The sequence below is a fragment of the Bombus pyrosoma genome, linkage group LG13, assembly GCF_014825855.1.
Source record: "Bombus pyrosoma isolate SC7728 linkage group LG13, ASM1482585v1, whole genome shotgun sequence".
In the NCBI taxonomy this organism is placed as follows: Eukaryota; Metazoa; Arthropoda; class Insecta; order Hymenoptera; family Apidae; genus Bombus; species Bombus pyrosoma.
Window position 1 is genome coordinate 5319764 of NC_057782.1, and position 24626 is coordinate 5344389.

General features: G+C 45.0%; 1 protein-coding gene across 23 annotated transcripts in view; it reads left to right on the plus strand.

Moving 5' to 3' along the window:
• LOC122574326 (forkhead box protein P1-like) overlaps nucleotides 1-24626 on the plus strand; it is a 247811-nt gene that overhangs the window by 54217 nt on the left and 168968 nt on the right. For 2 of the 23 annotated variants that reach the window (XM_043741794.1, XM_043741797.1), the window contains exon 1: nucleotides 1808-2532. The exons of 17 other annotated variants lie outside the window; for them this stretch is intronic. The gene's annotated coding sequence lies outside the window, so the exon portion shown is untranslated. Of the gene's footprint in view, nucleotides 1-1805; nucleotides 2992-8993; nucleotides 9013-24626 lie in introns of those variants that run through there. 4 more of the 23 variants (XM_043741800.1, XM_043741791.1, XM_043741789.1 and 1 more) reach the window with 4 other exon arrangements.

A 24626-nucleotide genomic window follows, 5' to 3' on the forward strand; every position in this document is an offset into this window, starting at 1 on the left:
AGCGGCAGTAGACAGTCACGAAATATACTGTCACACGCTTGGTAACCGTAGAAAACGTTATCCACGCACGAAACACCGAAGTCGATGGTACGTACGTACGGCTGCACGTGGGCGGTGGTTAAGGTTCGATTTCCAACGTCATCTTTTCTTCGGATTCTTTTCGATTGGATCTGCTTCTGTCGCATTGAACGCGACGATCGCGATGACTCAACGATAATAAACCGTTAAACACGGTCATCTGTTTGTCTATAATTGTCTATCGCAGTCCTTGTACACGTCGAATAAACAATATATTCCGTCTTATTTATGATATATAACCATGTTGCAAGAACTTTACGATGATCTAATCGCGAAACAACTTAACGACGTTTCAAAGTCCCGGTAATATTTCAAGAATCGAGGAAAAGATCGGAGAATGTTCAGAGAGATTAAAGCCAGGAGAACGAACCGAAAGAAAATCTAATTAAACGCGTGCTTCGGTGAAATCGCCTGAACGCCGATTTAATAAGCACGTGCCGTGTAATTTCAATTAGCCTGTGATATCCGTGAAAACGAAGTCGCGACGATCGTCCCCGGCGTGTTCTTGCCTCGGCGGCTATTAATATCACGAGCCTCCTTGTATTAGGTATAGAAACGATAAATAACGGATAAAACCGCATCATTAAGACGATAATGGCGCGCGCTGCTTCTTCGATACGTGAGTCGTCTGCGTGTAATTTTTGCACTCGCTAATCGCATACATGTATTCACGCGACTGTCTGATAACAACAGACGCAAACTACTTCTATTATCTACAGGATGTTTCTTTGACTGGGTGCTGCTACCTACTTTAAAGGGTGTATTCGATAATAATTTCCGTTTCATGTGCTCCACTGAACCGTTTGCGATCATCTAAGAGAATTATCTACAGATCTACAGCTAAGAAATTTATAGTTGATCAAGAGTCTCCTACAGGCTTCAATTTTGATGGTCAGTATCTGTTTGGAACACTCGGCATGATGTTACGAAGATACAAAAGTGACTGTATAACGTCAAATCGATCGGTCTATGGACATAGGTGGTTAGAGCAATTTGTAGAACCTTACGTATTAAAATGGCATATCTGGCTTGTCAAAAGGGAGTCTCGAAGAACTCCGTGACTTTTTTGGTAAATTTGTCGTTCCTTCGTCGTTACGATATTCCATCTAAACCTGATAAAAATATCGTTAAAAGTGGCGAGTTTTATTTTCCTACTAAAAATATTTGTTTATCATATAAATTCCATTGTACTGTAGTTCCTACGTTTCATTCGATATTCCATGGAACAATGGAACAAGTTTAATCTATCCGAGGTAACACGCAACATTCTTTTCTTAACAAGGCGAAGCAATAGTTTAATTTCGCAATGAAATTCAATTTTTCAACAATCCAAAATACAACCACTCTTCTCGAGTTTCAAGATCTCGCAACCTGTAGCTCGGCTTGTCGAGAGGAAGCGTGGCGACATCGAAAATGACAGGGAAGCTCGTGAGAGGTTCGGTAGCCCGTCGACGCGTCACGAACGATCACGAAGCCGAATCGAAAGAGCGACTCGTAGCGGTCGTTCGTACTCGGTTATAGCCGGTCAGTGTAAACTCGGCTTTATTCGGCGTAGCCGTGCTCGACTCGCTCGCTCGTCGGCCCTCGACTCGGCCTAACACAGAAAAGGATAAACGGCGCGATAGGTGACGCACGGGTTAGAGCGGAACGGCGGGAGGACAGTGGCGGGAAGACGGCGGCAGCGGCGGCGGGTGGTGGGTGGTGGTTCGGCGGCGGCTGCTAGGTGGTGGCGGGAACAGAGGGGGGATACAAAACGCGTAAACAGAGAGTCAACATGTAAACAGGCCACTCGCGAGACAAACAACGTGGGGGCCGCGGGCTGTTCACCGAACGAGGCAGCCAGGCTCTCGCCTGTTCGTACGTTCGTTCGCTCGTGCGTTCTCTTTGGCTGGCATTCGTGTGTGCTTCGTTTCCGTCCGTCGGTCCGTCTGTTCTACTCCGGTCCCGCGTGTTAGCTCTCCGGCGTGTGTCGGATTTATCGAATCTCGTGGCGGCGTCCGTCGACGTGGGTACCGGCGTGTTCCAGCCGAGTCAAGTGAAGCATCGATCGCGGTTGCATCGCGTTTCAGTTGTACGGATAACGCGCGGCCGATAACGGCTGAAAACGCGACGATCGATCGAGAAACTAATTTGTTTCCATTTTCCGGCCGTGTGATTCAAGGTTGAAATGATGTTTTTGGAGAACCGTCTGCCCTGTCGGTCTGTCGTTCAGTGCACGTGATTTTCCCTCCACCTGGATTTGACGTGGGACGTGTGATCGCGATGCGATCGTGATACTGATTTGCAAGAATGTGACTCGTGCCACCGATAAAAGCCAAGCTCCTTATTGCTAATACTTTTGAATATCATTTGATGTGAGACGGTATAAAGTGAAACGTTTGTTGCGCTAGATACTAATAATATTCATTAAGGATCGATTAATTGTGGAAACGAAGTTTTGCGGAGACTACAAAGGTTTGGTACTCTTTGTTTACTCGTGTCGCGCTCATCCTTGTTCGTAGTTCAGTGGACTGTTAGTGTCGTGTTGATAGTTTTTGTTCTTCGTCCCGACGATTAAACGTGGTTTCGCTCCCGCGTTTGCCTCGATAAGCGGAATGCTAGGTAGTTTCCTCACGATGATGCAAGGTTCTGCCGCGTACCGTGTTACCGGAAAATCGATTAATGTTCGTTCGTGCACGTGAAAATCGAGGCATCGTCGAAACTCGATATAGCAGGGTAGGGAGAGAGAGAGAGAGAGAGAGAGAGAGAGAAAGAGAGACAACATTCCTCCGTGGATCGTCAACAGGTGTACACCTTAATGATACACCGATGAGACGATGGAGATTGCTGTTAACATCCGTGTACACTGAAGAGGAGGTGCTCTGGGGTCTCGCGTGAATCATTAGTTTCTTGCAGCGGTTCGCTACCACGTGAGTAAGCAATCGTTATCGTGCGTTTTATTGAGATTTATGCGACGCGTTGCCGTGTGTAAATGTCTAATTGTTGCACGAGAACGACCATACGCGCCACTCGCTAGCTTTAGGAAAATAACTGTTTACCGTTGACTGGGTTTAAAGAAATGCTATGCGGAAATAGCACGACTATCGTAATGGTTTTTTAATGGATGTGAACATCAACCGCATATAGGTTACATACACACGTATTTCGCCTATAAGATTGCCTCGGTTCTCCTTATTTAACGTCGGTTCGACGTTATTCAACGAGTCCTTGTTCCTATTCGTTCGCGTTTCGTCTCGTCGACACGTTAAACCTGGAGTGCCGCTGCACGTGGAACGCGTGCGCGACCACGTGTACACGCTGCACACGATATCGAATGATAATATCGATCGATCTCCGAGATGTTGACAGCCTAATTCCAAGTTGCTGCGATATGAACAAGTTAATTCCGTTTTCACGATTTTTCAGACGTTCGTCCGTGTCCTAAACAATTCGATTTAATAGCGTTCCTCTAATTGTTGGGTTGCTATGTTGCCACGGAACAATTAGAGGATCGCGTCTCCGACCGAATCGAAGCAAAGTTCAAGGATGAATCGTGACGTTACGATATTGTGTACAATACCTAAGTTTATCGTGTGTTTCACTTGTTTAGCATACCTTGAATAACTTGCACAGCGATGAAGTCACTCGCGTGACCGACCTGCCAATTATTTCGCGCAAAAAGTTACTCGTTACGAGTTAAAATATCGATTTTGTCTCGCCCATTTAATTCATCATCGCCGGCCGTTTTTGTCCGAGGACGTTCCATGAAAATATACTTAATTGGTTCGTTCGTCGGTTCGGTCTCGTTGATCGAATCCGAGCGATTTAATGGCTCCTGTCAAAGAATAATTCGACGAAATTCAAGTCGTCGATGTCATTGAAGGCTGATCTTCCAACAACTATGCATACTTCCTTTCACTTCGCCAATGCGTCACGGTGAAGTCCTATTTCGCTTCGAACCGAAGTTCATTATAATGGTATCGGAAAAGAAAGTGGAATCATCGTTGTATGATTCGAAACAGTCGCTATCGCGTCTAGGTGATCTTGTAATTACACCGAACAATGTGTGTCTTCATTACAAATGTTATTTCTAGCAAAAGAATGCCCATGAAACGGCAGAGATAATCGCCTCTGCTAACCGGAAGTTAAATTTCTCGAAGCGAGTTTCCATTAAGCGTGTCGGGTTGTAATGGTTTTACAGCCACAGATAAGAAGTAAATCTTGGTTCGGTAAGTTCTACCATGGTTTCTTGACACGTATGTTCGTGGAATAACGTTGCCGAGTTTCGAGAAGGTGGAAAACATCGAGGTAACGATCGCTACTAAATCGTCGTTTATTTATCGATACTTTGAATCGGCAATCTTTTTTCCTCGGTACTCGATAAAGCTTTCCTTTACGATTCTGTTCATTCATGTTCTCCTCTCGTATTCGAGGCAGGTTACACTTTTCCACTCGGATATGGACGTGGCGTCTGCCGCCAGTCAGTCGAGTCTTTAGACCTCCGTGTGGAATAAGAAACATTAAAAAGTGTTTGAGGGCAAAAGCGAGTAAACAGTTGGTTATTTATAGCCGCGCTGTGCGCTGACTTGCAAGGTGGACCGAATAACGGGGAAAACCGTGAGGTTTCATCGTATGTACGGCACGGTCGTTATTTTCTCGGATGAAAAAAGAAGCCTTTCTATGTTCCTTCCTTTTGCGATTAACGATGCGCATCACATTGAAGAATAAAAAAAAGTTATTTAATATTGAAATGATTAATACCATTCACAGATAATTTCTTTCTCTGCCGTTTGAACCATGTGTATCGTTACACATTTCTTAGAAGATTAATTCCTCTCTTTTTTTCGCTGTCTGGAAATTTATAGAACTCGGACTCGGGCCGACAAGAAACGCGGGTTTCTATCGCATTTGCGGTTATAATGTATAAATAGCGGCCCCAAGAAAGGACGAACGCTCGTACGTAGAAAGAGACGCGCTCGGGCTAGGCTGTCGCGTTGATTGCTTTATAATAGCTAAACAGCGACGAAAACGAGAAAAAAAGCAATTTTCTAAGAGGAAAAATATATTACTGGTATTGCTACATCCGCTTAATGAGTTTACGTCCACCGATTAGCGACCTCGTGTGTACCTCGTTCGTTAGTCAATGTTTACGAAACGAACGATACGCCATACTAGTGTTATTTCCGCTCCGACACGATTTTTCGGTGGCAAGGTGTCACCGACTGGGGGAACCGGAAAGTGACGAAAGAAACGAGAATAAAAAAGAGAGGCGAAATAAAAAGAGGGAAACAAAAAAAGTAATACACACGCTGATCGAACACAGGCATCGAACAGCACAAAAGCAATTTGCGGTCGTAACGCGGCGTAAACAGCGTCGAGCAAACAACTGATACAAGCGAAATAAAGAGTGGTTCGTTTAAAGATTTCATTGAACTGCCATGATAATGGACACCGCGCGTACACAAGCCTAACGACTCGCACCGAACGGTTCGTATTATCAAAAGAAACTATTGTCAAGCTATTGTTAACAATGCGTTGTTATTAAAGCCCCTGTGTTCCCGTGACAAGCAAAGACATTGTGCGTCACGATACCGACCAGCCTAGAAAATCGTAGAACCGAACTTTTGTTCTACGTGGGACAAGGTCTTCTTCGCACCTCGCATTAATCCCTCTGACCTTCGATCATCGGATCGTTCACGATGTTAGTAAGTACAACGCCTCGAGTCGATGGTATCTTTCGTGAGAATTTCAATTCGTCTTAGAAAACGCGAACGTAACACGGCGAGACCAGGCATTTCCGATCGTTTAGAAAATTGTTTTCGCGTATCTTCTTACCATAATTTCAATCGAACCGTTTTAATCGGTGCAGTCGTTAATATTTATTGGCCGGTTTTTATCGAGCGAAAAAACGGCGGTCGTTAAAATTTCTTTCTTATCCCCACCGAAGTGGATGCGAACAGTTCTATGACTTGGAACAGACACATTGCATTCGTATGGTCATTATCGGTTTCCTATAAATAAAATCATGCTTCTCGATAAAGCTGCCTAGCGCGCGAGCCAGAGTCGTTTAAAACGCGAGATTTACAGAGTTCTGTTATATAAATAACCACAATCACGGCCTGTGACGTCGATCCGCGTGTAGTTCGCACACATTTGATCGTTTCCTTTCTCTTTTGTTTTCAATGAAGACTAATCGTTTGTTCCTGTGTCGCTCTAACACTTTGGAATAAACGTGCCGCTCTCGAAATCGCTACGTTTGGTGGGCAGTTAATGAATTTCGACTTGCCTCGCTCATTAATGACACGTTCCAGGTTTTCATTTTCTCCGCGATTCCATGATCTACAAATTCGTTTCAGACGTCATCGGTATGGTGCGTCCTTTTCCTCTTCATTTGCATACATATACATTGTTTCCGAGTAGTCATTCGAAGACGGATCGTTCCACGATCATTTTTCATCCTGACGTGGAACAACGGTTGTTTACGATAGTTTTCCCGTGGTTCTTACGCGGCCTAAGAAATGCACGAGCCTCCTGTGGTCCGTTACTTTCTCAATGTTCGCCCATTGTCGAGATTAGAGTAGCAGCATTACTCATTCTCCGACCTAATTGCACGCGCCACACCACGCCGCGCTGCGAAGAAAGTCGGCTTGCGCGCGTTTTACAAACGCGATGCCTGTTTATTCTTCGTTGGTGCATTACCGCTTGAACGAAACATTTTCGTATCGCGGCATTTGCGAGTCACCAGATGCGCGCGACCACTGTATACATACACCGTAGTCCAGCATTTTTAAACTGGTACACTCGGAATTGAAAAAAAGCGGCATGAATGGCGCCTTGGAGGTTTCGTTTACACCGGCTCGGCTGAATATCAAAGCACAAAAGCAGGCTTTAAGCGTCGTCGTCGTCGTCGTCAACGACGACGACCACGGGTTTCGGATATACGCGTGCCTTTCTGTGTGTACGTGTTGTTTAGAACACGCCGCGACCATCGAGGAATTAACGCGAGGCTGAAATTTTTCTTCCGAGCCGCTGTTCTCTCTGCTTCTTTTCCGTAGCAAACTTTTGTACGCCTGACAAAAAAGAAAGCGAAAGTGACGTGAGACGATTCGACATTGTAACTTGTAAATGTTCTGGTTGCCGGTGCGTGCACGTGTTCACGGTTTAAACGTTGGTGTTGGTGCATTTAAATGCAGCAGTAGGGCGGCCACGCGACGCGTACAGATATATACGCGTACACGGATTTCATTCCTCCCATCCGGTTAAAGCAGAACAAAATAAAAGGTGAAACAAAGCGGAGAGTACGTTTTCCGAGGGAGTTTCATAATACCTTCTTGAATAGAGCCACCGGGATAGCCTTACACGCGCGCTTTATAATGTCGTTTGTGAGTGCGCGCACAAACAATGAGTTTACCTTGCCGCTTTAGAAGAAGAACGCGGTGACACGTGCGCGGAGACCCCGAAAAATTTAAGTCACCCGTTCGCGTGTTACGTTCGCGCCTTATCCTCTTGAAACGAGAATAAGCTTAAATAAGTGTTAAAGGCACGATTCAACCCCCGGTGCTTTATTTTTTAATCGATACGCTACACTTCTTCACGCTCGTTTGAAATTGCGATTACAGCGTGATAAATTGCTTTACCTTTTACATCCTTCTCCTTTTCCTCTTTTCTTGCTTTTTGGTAGTACAAGAAATTAACAGAGAGTCACGATAGGCGGCCGATCGCGATCACTTGATTATTTCACATGTTTATTGATTGATCAGAGGTATTCCCAAGTGGAATACCAACACCGGTACTCACGTCATCGTACTTTAGATATCGAGCGTTGATCTATTACATCGGCTAGATTAGTTTTCGCGGTGTGGATTGCGAAATAAAAAGTTTCAAACCCGTCGGGATCCATTGTAAATTAGATCATTTGTATTCCTTGTTACAACACCGTCGCTCGATTTTCTGTAACGGTGTTATTCATCGAGCTCGCTTTCCCCCCACTTCGCGTCTCCTTCGTGAAAATTGTAAAAAATTCCCTGTAACGTTTCCGCGTTGCCTGACAATAGAGAGATCCTTCGAAAGCTATTTTAAAAGCAATTACCTCGGTTAGCTCGGCGAGTCGAGACACATCGAAAGAGATCGATAATTGATCGTTCCTCCGGCGTCGTCTCATTGTCAAGGCCAATTGCATACGATGAAAATTCACGGTTTGATAAATAGGAAAGTCGGTTTTCACTGTGTGCGCGTTGGCGCGTGTGTAACGCCACGGCAAAATATTCGCGGTGTCATTTGTATTCCGATTATTTGTGCGGAGAGCGTGTAATCGATTTGTCATAATGACGTGCACTTAAATTATCTACACGGATAGTAGTTATTTAGGTGTAAAGGGATTTATGGTTGTACAACGTGTCGGTTACGATATACAAGCGAGTTTGAGCAGGCGTATGGTCGTAAATCAAAAAGGCTAGAAGTTTGTTACAGAAGGGACTGGGAGGGGGGGGCGACCTTTTAACTAACACGTGCGATTAATTCGTATTAATCCAAGAACAGTTTCCAGTCAAACGTTAGAAGCTAATCCCCAATATCGTGAACTATCTTATCTCGCGTATAATACGATCTTCGATGATGCACGATTATGCGAATACGTTTTAAAATCGAAGCACTTTAGAGAACTTGTGACTTTAGAGAAAGAAATTCGTTTTAATTCCACCTAGTACGAGCCGTGTCTTTCTGGTATCAAGGTCGGTCGCGTCGCCGCCGTTTTAGAACAATGCAGAATGCAGTTTAATTCCGTTTTCTTGGTCCCGAGAACCGGCTTGACGTGTTTTCTTCTGCAGGAACTAAGGGATCTCTCATACCAAATATCCTGACGTCTACTGACTCACCCAGCAAACAACTTCCACCACATAAATAATCAACGTATTACCCAGTAAAGTGTCATTACGCGAGAAGTTAACATCTTAAAACGTAAGTTTAAGGTCTGTACGTCTCGATGAAGGGCACATGGTTCGATATGAAGAGAGCTTAATGTGCAGTCGCCCACTGAGATACTGACTCGGAAATTACACGCACGTGCTTCATGTACATGCACGCTGTCTTATCGACTTACACATACGCGTTCAGGTTTCGCGTGTACGAACGTGCACACGACACGCGTATATTTACGTATATTGCACGTGCTCGAAGCGTAACAATCGTGGCCGCGATGAAATATCTTCGCGACAAACCGGCGATACTTATGAATAAAACGCCATTTTCGATGTGGTCGTAAATTTTCTTAGAAAAAGGAATTATGTATTTGTCATATAGGTCGTTTTAGTTTTGCGTGTTCTGTTCTTGTTGCGATAATTCCACGGTAGCGAGTTCTCGGTGACAATCGAGGCTGTCTTGGCGGTAATTGATTAATTGAACGGGCTTCAGCCGTTCGCAGATTTAACTGAGTCATGCAATTACCTGAAAGGAGGATTTCCTGTTTAGGCTACGGAATTAAGTGGGTGTTCGTAGATACGGCCTATTCGCGGTTAGTATCGTGTCGAATTATGCATATACTCCGCCCAACGTGCCTTAGATCTAACGTACGACGCTTCGAACCTTCAAGATCGCCACGACCGAGATTTTTACGCGGGACAATGTTCCATCTGGCTGTCGAAAATGCGTTCGATGCAATAAAACGTGAATGATCGTCGACATGCAATTATTTCAGATACCGGCCCCTCTGCTTGATATTATTTACGCACGATATCCAAATGAGTTCATTATTGATCGGTGGTTTTTTTACGCAAGCCCTCTCGACGTCCATTTGCGAGTGCGTTTAAAGCTGAAATCAATTTTAAATGGTACGATAATAATTTACATTCGCTCCATCTTGATACGTCCGGCATCAACGATGGTTATACAAGCCATTTTTTCTCATTGTTCTCGTACATAAACCATAAAGCGTTTCTGCTAGTTGAAATGCACGTTGAAACGATCGTGATTCCCTTTGAAAATTCTATTTACAATCTCACGCGCAAATAGGTTCTATAAATTATCACCCGATAGGTCAATTGCCCAGTGAGCGCCGGGTGTATATTGGTCGTAGTACGTTTGAAAGGTGGTAGGTGTTCCTTGGGATCGAGTAATATATAATATGTGGCCGATCTAACCCGGCACGCCGCGCCGTATTGTAAGATTACGTAAATCACGTTAAGCAGCACCTTGCCTGGAAGGAATCTCATATATTATTCCAGTCCTAATATGGCCGTACGTGCGTGCATCCCTGATGGTTCCCGCTCCTTCAGATGACACGATATCAACCCTGCCTCTTGCCGCCTTGCTTGGAACGTTTATTTCCGGCTTACGTCTGTCGTATATACACCCGTTTAAGTTCCTCTGCAGGGACTCAAACTTTTCTTATCCTCCTTATTATACTTGATTATTTCCTCTTGAGTTCTTCTAGACGAGTTAATTAAACTCGCCTCGTCAAATGGGGATATCGAATAGCTTTTTTCTTCAACTTTCTTGACGACGTCATTTTTATTTTACTTTTTACTATCGTTAGCACTGTCCGCGTGGTGCTGTTGCAAATAACTGTACATACGTAACTTAGAAAATTACGACTCTGCAATATTTGCTTGTTTGTATACAAAATTGTCTTACATTTTCGAAGAAGTTGTTATCACGTTATCGTGATAGGTTGGTTGGTTGCGATTGGTTAAGATCGAAGAAAAGAGTTTGAGAGCCACTGTAAAGGTCTTCCAAGCGAGAACCTCTAGGAAAGGGTTAAAGGAAGGGCGTGTAACTCTCCGTTATCTCGCCGTGCTTCCGTTGAGGGGGTTGAACGCACGGTGGGGGTGGTTTCTCAACGGGGGCAAGAGGGACGGCAATGGCAAAAGGGACTTGAGGGCCAGTGCCCCGGAGTTAAAAGAGGTCCGCAACATTTTCATGATTTTCCCAGGCTAATTGTTATGCATGGCGCACATCCCGGCCGTTTAGCCTTTAAACTCCGCGACCTTTCCCTCTTTCTTCTCCGTATACTCCCTTCCTCCCTTTCCTACGCTCTCCTTCGCCGTTCTTGCCTCACGAGCATTTCCTTTCTATCTTACAAAATGTCGTCGGGCAACCCCCGTCGCGCACTTTTCCAGCTACGTCACTGAAGCTCACGTTCTTCTTCTCGTACGGCTCGTAGCGACGTTCTCTTTCCCTTTTCCTCTCTTTCTCTCTCTCTCCCTCTTACTTTTTCTCCTCTTTTTATTTTCTCTTCGCAGCAGCATGATAAGGACGCGCACGTGCTTCCGCGCCCTCGCAAGGGGCGCCTTCTGGGAGAAACCGATACCGGCTGGGTCACGGGCCAACAGTCTGCAGGAGTTTTAGGAATAACCGAGATTCCCAAACTTTAGACCAACGAGTTGAAATCGCAAGGAAAATTCTTATTGAAGATAGAGTTGCAATAATTAGCACTGCTAATTTCACTTAACGTGCTTGCTATCAGTTTGTCCGATTCATCTTCTCGCTTTACTGTACACCTTCGTTTATAAGTATAATTGTAGGACATTTACGAAATCCGTGCGCGAAACTTCAGAAATTGTTCGGAATTTATTGAAAACTCTGGAATTATTATCTCGTTTGGAACGCTGATACATAATGAGCCTATATATTTTACGTTATAATAAAAATCGCGTAAAAATTCTTGGCACTTGCATTATTAGATTTTCCACTGTATTTTGTAGTTGCTCTTTGATTTTATGTATTTCACGAGCCGGAAAGATTTTCAACAGACTTCTCTGATTTGCATATATGATTCATTGAAGATTGCCTACGTGGATTTTAGAATCAAAGGATTGCGCCTGTCAGTGTATAATTGATAATTAATTACGTACTTTCCTGCAATTCTTGAAATAACCGTGACACGTTTCAGCGTATTTCTAAACTCCATTTTGTATCAATCTATAATTCTGACTAATTAATCGTTTCCTTAACAGCCTGGTCGATCACCGCGCTTTGTGCTAAATAAACTTAGGTGTCCTAATATTTATGAACGAAGATATACGTAAAATAAGAGGATATACGAATAAATACGTAAGAAGTACGTAAAATAAAATAATACGTAAAAGAAGAGTAGGGGTAGTATACGTGTTGTTAGTTACGTATGGACGTTGTTCCAAGACCAACAGTCAAGAGAGAAATTTCGAAGAAAAGATAATTACTAAGTTCTCCGTTTTTGTATTTTACATTGGTTCGTTGCAACTGACATAGCAAACGTCTGTCGTAAAGTTCTCCTTTATGACCCTCGAACGTACTCACGTTTGAAATTTATGAAGGTATACCGTAAAAAGATTGGACATTGGTCACAAGCGTTGTTTGGCTCTAAAGTACACGCACCGTGTTAACCACGTAACTCGTGCGCTATCGATGCAAACTCGGATATAGGCCTTGCGATCCTTTTCTCGTGGTTGTACACGTTGAACATCACGCGACGTTCTACCAAAGCCGGGTACACGTCGCAAAGACACGTAACAACAACTGTGTTTAAAACTGTAAAGGGAAATAGCCCACTTTGGATGTGTAACGCGAAGAAACGCGTTCTTTCGTGTAAGATCTTAACGCGAAGTAGCAGCAAGTTTCGCGAAATACTATAGACGATAGGAATTGTTGCCGTTCTATAGATAGACTTCTGTTCTTGATTTATTATTTTTAGTACAGACGTCAGCATTATAGCTCTCACGTAGGGTATAAAACGCAACTCAAGCCACTCATTTCCTTTCTACTGCTGGTGTGTACCGAATGCTAAGTTTAGCGTGTACTAGCTAGCTTGACTTCAATAGTAAATGACACTCGGATGCAGTAGTTTACCGCGGTGTAACGATGACGATTTGCGACGTTTCGTTGGAGCGATGCTCGCGAGAACAATGAGCTTGTCTTCTGACTGGCTATCTTTACAAACAACCGCGTCATGGTATTACGCGTTGTCGCGATAAGAATGTCTAATTCATAGCTTTAATAGACGCTCTTTTTTCTCAATATATCTCGTAATAACAATTTATATATGTTACTTAACGCAATGAAAATCTTGGCCAACGCTCAAACGCATCGTACAAAGTAATTGTTCGTCGTCGTCTTGAGTTGCTACTGCATCATTGTATTCGAATCTATTTCTCGATAACTCGTTTCGAAATGTTTTAATACGTTGATACATTGTGGAAGAATATTAAAGCGTAGCACATGGAGGACGTATATCTACGTCAAAATATCTTTTTTGATCCGTGGACACAGTGGGGATGGCGTGGTAAGAGTCGAGGAAGGAAGAAACAGTTCGTCGTTAGATTACTATTATTTCATATATCTCGTAATATATATTTAAGGTTACTCGAAGTGTTTCATAATCTGTGGTTTGGTACCACGCATTTAACATTTCCTGCTTACTACCTCGCTTTCACTATTACGAAAATTAAAATTGTTCGTTGATGAATAATTCAGTTCAGCATGAAATATTTCAGATTTTAAACCCTATTTCACGCTCATTAGAACATTACATTTGACTAAGAAATGAATCAAACGTTTTATCGCTGCCATTAATCTGTTAATTTATTTTGCGTTGATTAAAACTCCTGTTCTCAGTCGCACGTATCTGTAAACATGATGCATCGCGAATGGTTGGTAGGCCAGGCGAGCAGTTCGTGACGGAGGTGTGACGGTAGCGAAGGGTGCGGCGGTGAGTTCTGACAGCGTCGCGGTAGCGGCGCAAAGACCTTGTACCAAGGGGAAAGGAACCCCGGGGAAGGGTTAAGCGTGTCCGGTCGGGAAATAACTTTCTTACCTACTTACGCCTTCATCTCCTGAGGGCAACTAACTGCGAAACGTCTCGAAACTCTTCGCTTCCTATCGTATTGTGATGTCGAGGAAGGTGTCTTCTCTCGAGGGACGGGGTTTCCTGTTTCGCGTTCGACAGACCGCGACCTCGGTAAACTTAGGAACACTGGAAGCACTAGAATCGTACCTTCCTGCTCGAAATTCACCCGGCAACTTCTCAAGCCGGTCTTTCAATCGCGATATCAGCTGATTCTTCCCTTTTCTTCTTCTTTTTCCCCCCTCTACCGCTCCAGTCTGTTCTCTCTTTATCGTAGAATTAAAATTCAATTAACGTTCGATTATGGTTTCCGTGGCGCGGCAATCTCGCTGAGATAACCAATATTACTTGTTCGGCGTGAACAAGGTAATTACAAATGTATCGCGTCGGACTCGCGATAACGGCACGGCCGGTTAAACTACGCGATCAAATATGCAATAATTTTCTGTGCGGTTAAAAGCGTGTGCGGCTTGGGGTGACTAGGGACGGGGGAGGAAGGAGAATTTACAAAGAAGAAACGAAGAAGTAGAGAAGGTTAGAGAAGGACAGAGTAAAAGAGAGAAGAGTTAGCCGAGTGTGAAACGTCGACGGGCATACAACGTTGTATCGATAACCGGGTGGGTTTTCTCTCGGTTGCTGGACTCTGGCGCAGGGGATGTGGAGAATAGGGTTCACGCGCGAGCTCTCCTAGTCTCGCGGGACACGCGATCTTGCCGAGCCGGTGTATTGGTCATTGTTTATTCGTACTTGCATGCGCACTTACGTGAATGCAAACGGACACCGGCGCGGCGATATAACGAACCGTATTTTCTAGCGTGTTGCGGCGACCAATATCTGACTGCATAAAGCACGCACGTGACTACAATAGGGTGGAAAAGTAGCTGCGCCTAGTGTTAAGCCCGATAACGCTGTTTAAACGAAACTTATTCGTACCGTTCGGTCTTTGCTTTACGCGTGCTCAGTGTCATTAGGCGTTGATACACGATTAAACGCGAGCGAACCCTTTGATGAAACCACTCGGCAATTTCAACTCGAAGGAAATGCAAGAGAGTACCAACACTTACGTGTTTCCACGTTTAATAATCGCTAGATCGAGACGCGGGCTGAGTCTTGAGAGTCGAGTTTACCGCGAATATCGACTGATTTCACAGGGCAGGCGTGTCTACATTGCTTACTCGTGAGCGTGAAATAAACCAAAACAGACTCTGATTGAGTTATTGACGCGTTAAATATTTCAGACTTATTCGTCCCGATGTCGTCTGGCAATTAACGGGATCGTTCTTCCGCTAACTCTTGGTAAATAGAATTATCGTTAGACGGCTAACGCGGTTTGTCCAATTCCCTTGATCCGTGTCAACAGTTGAAACTATTACGGTGACTCGAGTCTATTTCCACTTCCACGTACCTAGCTAACGTCTCTAAATGATCTTCCTCGAAGGTTTTCCAGTCACCCTTCGCGGTAGCAATTTGCGAGTATCCTTGCTCGAGGCTCGCAGCGTATATCGATACGACGCTTCCTTGGACGTACGAGCGTGTATCTGAACCGTGCACACATATTTCCTCGTAATCCGTGGCATTGCGTGTTTCGATAACGCGGACAGCTAGTCGGAACGGTATTTTATGCTCTCGCACTTTCCCTCCTCCTCGGAGCTCTTCCTTTCAACGCGATATCTTCAGACTTGCACTTAGCCGAAGGTGACCGCCCACGTGTATATGTATAAGCTTTAAGTATTGGCCGGATCACGCTGACGCGAACTACGTTCCTTTTTTACTGTTATTACGCGAACCTTCTCCATCGGTGGACCACGATTCTCTCTGGTAGCTTTACAGAGATTTTGATAAAATCTGTCGAATGATAAGTGGCACGGATTCATTATTTGTGCCCCATTACACGCAACTATAATACCGTGTCCACCACGAGGGAAATTGCGAAAATGGTGTATCGGAGAGTTTACACGAGATTTTTCACAGTTCGTATTGGAACGGTGTTCACGATGTGTAACGAGACGCTGGTGGGTTGGCGCGATCGATGATAAAGGATATGATTATGTTGTAAAAGGCCTGTGTTGTCAGCGGCGTCGTCGTGAGCGAATTGAAATTTTTGTGTTTGAAACGCGATTCTACGAGGGAATGGAAAAAAAGACATACGTGAAAGGGGGTGGTACTGGTTGCACAGGCTTTAAGAAAAGCAAGGGGGGATGGAATGCACTGGATCAAAGGAATCGTACATTTTTAATGATGTAACGCGATCGTTCGTAATATTTTATGCGGTATATAAATGAATAAAAATAATATATCACCGTGGATGGCACGGTTTTATCGCACGCGCACGCACCGTCCAGTGTATTTAATCTGCGATACGGCATTCTACATACCTACGTACCAATAATGATGAATTCCTAGCGTTACTCGCGTTTGCCAGGCTGGTAATACGTATGTAACTAGCGTATAACATTAACCTTTGATGCACCGTGTTACAATCAATTAATTGTGCCTTTTAAAATTCTGATTATTATCGATGCGGCTCTCGAAATATTCATCTGGACGGTATCAAAATTGCGTGAGAATTTATATTTTGCAGTAGCCCCGGCCGCAACGGCAATTTTTGATAATTTACTAGCGTTATTTCGCGCGCTTTATATCACCGATGGGATACCCCGAAAGCGTTAATAATCAAACAATTAAATTCACCGGAATTGTTGGACGAATAACACACACACATGTTCGTGTACGTGGATACGAGGGAAAAGATAGGAAGAAGGGTAAAATAAAAAGCGAGATAAAATATCAGTCGTAACACAGGTGCAATTTTACCCTCTAAACCATTCTAATTCCAGCGCCGTATGAACGGTTGTATCGATCGTAAACTGGACATACTTGATATCTGTAAACCGGTATCAACCTGGGTTTAGCCTGATGTTAACTGTTGCTCTCGTTACCAATCTATAGAAAACGATATAGAAGGGCCGATTGATCGGTTAAGTTTAGCTTCCTGTCGAACGGGTAAAAAAAAAAAAAAAAAAATAGAAACGACGATGTCAACCTTAATACTTTTGTATGTATTTATTGAAATCTGTAACAAATTTGATTTCCATCGATCGTAAGACCGTTCCGAATTTATTTTTGCAACAACTCGAACGACTAATGGATTGATTGTTCTGCAACGTGCATGGATTTCTCGATTCTCAGACAGTACGAACGATATATATCTTCGTTATTCATGTGGCTGCAAAAGTTTCGCCTATTTATACCTGTGTGCAAAATTTGCGCGCACCGTCGAATACCGGCAAATATTCGGTGTTCCGCATCGACTCATCGATCCACTTTATCAGTCGCCTCCTAACCGCGATATTTCCCACGACCAATCACCTGGGAACTTTCGCTGCCTGGGATTCTGCTCGTTCTTTTTTTCCCCATTTTTATCAGCCCTCGCCTACCCCCTCCGCGTATCTGGCAGGCTGACTGTGTTCCAATTGGAGTACAAAACGTGGCCGATACTGGCAACCGGTATCGGAAGGCAACCGGCCACGGAGGAACTAAATCGCATACGAGTACACACGTCGTGCAAATGCACACCCTTCCAACCCCTAATGCCAATGACCTGCTCGCTTATAGGCACAAAGTCCTAGCTATATCTGACCGTCTGTATGTTACCTATTCTTAGCACGAGGAACTCCATATGCATAGTATATGTACATATACGTATGTACGTGCTCTTACATACACGTCTTTGGTGTTGGTCTTACATGAGCCGCGTATACAGGGAACCAATAACGAACGTATTTCGTTTGAGGTTGGAGTGTGTTGCACGTCGAGCAGAAGATCGGTCTGTTTGCCTTGTAAGATTCCATCTTTCTGTGCCGTGACGTCTCCGATTGGCTAACGAAGGTAGAATTTTAATTAACGATATCAAAGGACGAGGAAACGATGCGAAACGAAAGACTCGGCGAGGTAAAATATTAAATAATGGGCCGAGAGTAACGATCGTTAGACGTTGTTACGAGCAAGTTTCGCGGTTCATGAAAGAAACTGGCGTGAGTTAAAGAAGCAGCAGGAAGAGAACCGTCAGGGCCATTTGATAAGCAACCGTGTTCATTATTGCACATTAGCCCAGTTATCGTCACGCCTTCTTCTGCTTAGTTCTTAGCCTCTATCTCGTTCTTCGTTCCGCTTCGCAGCTACTTTATCTACCGGCATTCTTGCAACTGCTGATACGTAGGCAGAAAAATGAGAAACGGTTGTCTATTCGTAGAACAGTTGTGAAACGATTCTTATCGTTCGTTTTTACTTCGAATTTTTACTGGATTAGCTGATAATAAAAGTACCAAGAAGACTAAATATCGCAGGCTTTAAATCTACCCTTGTCTTTAAATCGTATCGAAAATTACGAAATCATAAAAAATTCAATATAGCAAAGACAGTAGTTCGCCCTTAGCGATTAAGGGATGTACGTACAAATGCGAACACCGCCAGACGAGATTCTTACGACACTCAATAAGGTACACACTCGCTCGCCCGCCGAAAAGGGTGCGAACAAGGGGTTGGTTGAACGCACTGAACGCCAGGTTTAATGAAAACAATCCTAGTTTATAATCCACGATAAGTCTTCTGGCACGAGCCATAGCGGAACAGCGAATTCTCTTACCTCGATCTGGCGAGAGGCCGACTCTCTCGAGAGAAGTCAGCACGGCGCGGCGTGCCTCGCAAGGACTTTCAGGAGGAGTGAATTGGCGGCTAGGTACCGCGAGGAAGGGCGAGGTTCTGACTTTAACGCGAGCTCTAGAAAGGGTTGGAAAACGAAGGGACCGACGTGTAAGACGGAGGACCATAGTGGGTGCGAGAAAGAGGGAAGGAGAAGACGACAAGAGGTAGATACGAGCAGAAGGACGACTGTCACGCGAAATGAGGTGCGCACGGTGGTGAAGAGACGAGACGAGGGGTGGCTGAAACGTAGCGGCGGAGAAGTAAGAGACGGTGCTTCCTTCTTCAGCGACTATTAGCAGTTTAGCTTCTACAAAAGCCTTCTAATTGTACACGAAATTTGCTCGGTCTACCTTCGCTGCCGCTCGACAATATACCTTCTCGCTATGATGGGAGAAAGAGTGTGTGTATACGTCTCTGTATATGAAACGCCGAAGGGGGTTGACGGGGGTCGAAGCAAGGTAATATCATAGAAGGCGGAACCGAGAGTCGTCTCATTCCTCCGACGTTTGTTAATTTGCCACGCGAGCATGTTACGCAAGCCTTTGGTGGCTGTTCTTGCGAACGGAGGAATGAGAAAAGTCCAAGTTGTTTGCCTAAACGATGGATATAAATACCGGTGTGCATGGCCAGGTTTTGCCAAGACGATAAACCAAATTCAAGTCTAGATACCAGGAAGCTATATCGTCTGGAAATTTCTTAGATTTATCCTTCGTATTTCCAGCGAATATCGCTGTTGGGACAAGGAACGAAGCCAGGTTACAGTGCAAGAGGAGAAGAAAGAAAACGCTTGAGATTTAACACTTTTTACCAGTGAGTTTCACGATTCCGCGACGGTCATTACCATTAGCAGAGGATCGAGAATCCGTGGAGAATAGTGGGTGAAAGAAAAGGCGGACTCGGGATTCAGATTTTTCATTAAGGAGACGTCGACTCAGCTATCCGGTCGCCCTCTTGGTTATAAGGGGGAGAGAGTGTGGACGGAACCCAAGCGGGCAAAAGCAAGAAGGGGACTGATGGCAGAGGACGGCTGCAGACTCGCGGTATAATATGGTGGATTAATACGCGCAAAATCTGCCACCTAAAAGTTATTAATGACTGCCACGCCGGTAGTTCGCCGTGCGACGCGTCAAAGATTTTATAAAGGAGGGGTTTCACCCTCCCTTTCTTCAAGCCACCCACCAGCGTGACGCGTCCATTCTTCAAGGGCGCTAAAAGAAAAGATCCCGGAAAGCCAAAGTTGTCAGCTACTTTCCTACCGCGCGACCTCACCAACCTTATTGTTCTCCTCACATTCTTTACGAAAAAAATTTTTAATTCGTACCTTTCTCGATATCCTTGATATTCAATCGATCCGTAGAACGTCACTGGAACGTGTCATTCTCCTAGAAAATCCCCAAACAGATTGGTTCACGGGAACGTCGAAAAGCTATCCCTGCGAAAGACGATCGAACGCGAACACGCTCGGCTCGATTGAAGAGGAGAGAAAAAGAGGAGAGGAAAAAAAAAAGGTAGAGCACGTTACAGAAACGATACCGAACGAGGAGTCGCAGCAGCGAAGTAGGATTTGCAAGGGGTTGCCGAAGGGGTCGAAACAGGGGGTGCAGATTTGAACAAGAGCTCGGTTGCTATGCAAATTGGAAAGATAATAATCGATTGTCGGAGGATGGTTGCGTTGATGGGCTCGCGGATGAGCACAGCACACCTCTCCACCTGGAAAACACGCTGATCTCCCTCACACCCCTGGCCCCCTCTTTTCGCTACCCCTTCCGACCCCGTATCGCCCATCCCGATCTCCCTCAAGGGAAATTATATAGTCTGCCCTCGACGTGCCCCCGGTCCCATAGACCGTCAAATACCTTACCTGTCCCGTCTGCATTCATTCCCTTCCGTGTCTCGCCCCTATATCGCCACTCCGTGGACCTGAGTGGTGGACACTACGAATTTTTTGGACACCTTCATATCGAACCTCGTAACCGACCGAGAAATGGCACGATTGAAACGCGACTGTTCGATTTTTCACACTGGTATTCCACGACGTCTCGTATATCACGTCCATAATGTTGGTAATGCTCGAGGTAAAGGAAGGTGAGGATAGTCTTTTTCTTTTTTGAATACTACAGGAACGAGATTACGGGATAAAGATCAGTCCGTGGCTTGTTTTTCATCGGTTCGAAGGAAATTTATTTTCTCGCCGCGATGAATAATGATGTTTGTATATTTTTAAATTCATAGGCATAATGAACGGTCCTGTAATCGAATCAGAGAAGTAGGGAGGGAGGGTGAACGGAGAAAAGGAGAGCGTCTGCTAATTGAAGAAAAGCCCTGGCGCGCATCAATCATCGGAATGAAAGATCGTGTCGAAAACGGTACGACCCTTCCTTTTTCGAGACATCGAGAATGCCGTTAACGTTGACCCGATTTTGCGTTCTTTCAGTTTCTAGTCTTCTTCGCGACTGTACGAAAATAAGGAAAACAAGCGCGACGGTGTTTAATTTTAATGAACGTCGACACGACGAACTATAAATTGCGCGTGCGGGAACGAAAGCGTTCGCGGAGGGAAAAAAAAGCGGGCGAATAGTAGGAACGATGACAGAGCTCGGCGTTAAGTAGTTGATTCTCGCCACGAATGCATCGCGCGGAGGGAATTGGAATAAAAATCCTTAACGAAACATCTCGAGGCATAAATTAAGCCGCCCCGGTTGGATCGGGTAAGCGCGAACGAAGGAGAAGAGAAGTGCGCTTGTAAAAGCGGATGCCAAACGAGCGACGAAGGTCAGGAGAAGAGAACACGTGCGTTCGAACAAACGAAAGCGAAAAGGGGGACATCGAAGGGTTGGGATGAAGGGAGAGAGAGAGAGAAAGAAAGAGATAGAACGAATAGAGGTGGGAAAGAGTAGAAGGGAGTAGGAAAAGTGTGCAGAGGGTGAGGAAGAATGAGAGTTTCGTGTTTGCGCATATTCCTCGCAATATTCTCTGTTTATCTCTATTGCCCCTTGTTTATCCAGTGTCCGTCCGTTCGTCCTTCTATTTTCATTTTTCCTTTTTCCTCCAGTCCAGGTCTTTGCGTGGCCAGGCAGGCGGTGGTCGTCGTCCGTCCTTCTTCTCCGTGTGACCAGGTACAACACTCCGCCTATTTGTCTGTCTCCCTTTCTTGCTTGCGCCACCTCCTATATATTCCATGCGGTGTTTACGTTCGAGATAAAACGAGGAACAAACAGCGGGCATTGGGCTCTCATGGTCACCGTACAGTCCGTCATAGCATCGTCTAATGTGACCGAGAAATCGAAGCATTCCGCTTCCATTTTTTTTTCTACGATACCTTTTTCCCTTAGAGACAGTTTCTTACATTCTTTTTTTTTCCCTTTTTAGAGAAAGTAAATCTTAATATTTCGTTTAGCCTTGGAGGGACGAAAAAACGCTTCGATGTACTTTCTATAATATATTCGTTATATCGTCCACTCTATTTCGAAATTCACAGGACGGTGAAACATCATCAGTCGAACGTATGGATTCGGTTCTCAACTTTATGTCGCAGTGAGAAGTAGAATAATCGCGATCGAAGGGATCCGCGGAAACGTCGTTAACGAACGTATTTTTGATCCGTTCTGGGAGGCATGATTTACGGATCGTGCGGAGCATTTGCCTGGTGGGTGTAATGGAAAAACACTGCGTCGTACGCGCGACTGCGAATCAGTATATATTATACTGGAACAAATATTTTGTACGTGAAACGACGGTGTCCGGTGTGTAATTTCGACGCATCTGTACCTGCGTCACGTGATCCGCCTTGTTATTCTCTATACGTTCTCTCGAATCCATCCGACGAGCGAGACGAACGGGCGGACAGACGAGAAAGAGATAAAGAGAAGGACGGAACGTAAACGAGAGGCAGAGGCACGAGAGGTCTTTGGATACGCGGAAATCTAAAAAGAGAGAAAGGAACCGGGCCCGGTACAACGCGCGCGTTACAACGATTGTTTCTCTCCGCCTGGGGAGGCGAACGCGATACGATAAAATCGATCCTCCTGATCGGACTATCGATCTCGTAAACAACCAGAACCTCTCGTAGGTCGTATCGCGAAGAAAAGCCGCCAATGAAGCCCCGCAGCATGTTGATCCAATGCATTTACAATAACGACGTTGTTTATCTGTCGGACGACAAACGACTGGTTGTTCTACCCTCGTCGTCACCACCACCATTACCCCGTATCTTCGTGTTACCCCTTCATCCCTGTATTTCTATCTTGCGCGTCCACTCTACCTCTCTCTCTTCCTCTGCTTGTGTCTACTACTACCGCTTTTGCCCCCCTGTGTTCCTCCTTCGCCGTATCAACGTCGACCTCCTCCACTTTACCCCATTCATCTCCGTCTCTATCGCTACTCTCCGTCCGTTCCATGTATATACAATCGTCGTTATATATTAAACACGCTGCAACGTATACCGAGGCAACGAGGCATCGACGCGCCAGCCAAGTGTACACGATGCACACGATGTCGGCCGCGTGGCGTCTAGATAGCGGTCTTGTTTATGCGATATCTTGTATACGCGACTTGGACTTTCAGTTCAAGTTTCACCGAGACGTCTTACCACGCGATTTTGGGAAGTTACAGCTCGATATTTTTTTATTACATATCTTTTTTTTTCTGCAAGTTGTATCCGTTTCGATCTCTCAGGAAAGATATACACGCGGAACTTTTGATTCGTCATCGATGTTCGGAAAAATCCTAATGGGAAGTTAGCGAAAAGCTGGAAACAGCTTCCGTGGCGGTGGCCTCCTCGACGCAATAGGGTCGCAGGGGATCAGGGAAATGCAGAAGGTTACTAAGAGCTAGGGAACTTGTAACCAGCACATGGAAGTTTTGCAAACACACACGGACGCGCGTACCATAGACATTCCACACTGGCAAGCTCTCTCATACTCTGGGGCAAGTATCGTCTGGCTAATGTAAAAAACATGGGTGCACACAACGTGTTGTGTGTTGCTTACATTGCGACTCTCCTTATTCCCGTAGGGTTAAAACAGGGGGTCGGGCTGTAGGAGGCTGGCGGAGCAGGGGGTGTTGGTGGGGTTGAATGATACCACGGGGTTAGCATTGTTTTGTGCGACGACCACTCAGACTCCTCGTCAAAAGAGCTGCTAATGTCGGTGCACGTCTACTGACGTCAATAACGCATGAGGCCAAATTGAAAAATTATCACACCAAAGCGAGGACCGTTGAAAACCGTTGTTTAGAGAGAGGGTAGCCACCGGTCAAAGATGGTCGGTAGTTACGCGATAGCCAAGCAGCCTAATTCCAGTCGACATCGCTCGACTCCAGGCAAGACTCTCGCCTTTTGTCTAGGATCGACTTGTCGGCTTAACCTAAACCAGAGAAGCGGAGTACGTTCGATTCGAACTTTAAAATCTCAATTAAGAATTCCTGAATTTAAATTTAACAGTTACGTTTCAAGTTTTTGAAATATATCGATCTCGGTCGATATATTTTTGAAGTTTTAAATTCAGACTCGACTGTTATTTGTCAAATTACGTAGAATCTAAATCCGGCTATTTGAAGTTGAAATATTTAAAAACGATCTTAAACCGCGTAGATTACGTATAATACATGGCTCTATCTCCAAACTCACCACCTCACGACACACGAATGAAACTGTAGGGTTCGCGATCGACTGACGAAACGGCTAAACAACGACTGTACGTCGCGTTGGTGGTGGTGGTGGTGGTGGTGGTGCAACGATGCGTCGGAGAAAAGCTACTTTACGAGGGTGGCAGGTCTGATCGTTGGGTTCTCTACCCGCTTTCTTGCTGGCGAATAATTAGAGCCGATAAGTCACAGCGCAACACCCTGTACCGCGGGGATGAGGCACACCGGTGAGACGAGGGGGCCGGATTTAGTGGGTGGGCGCTAGGTTCTGGGTGAAGTTGAAAGTTAGAATCGCGAACGGCGCGCAGAGGCTTGGAAATCGCGTGCCGATGCCCCATTACACGGACAGACTTAGCTTCACCCATAGTCGCGGTTCCTACTTTCGACTTGCAAGGGTGAAAACCAGCCT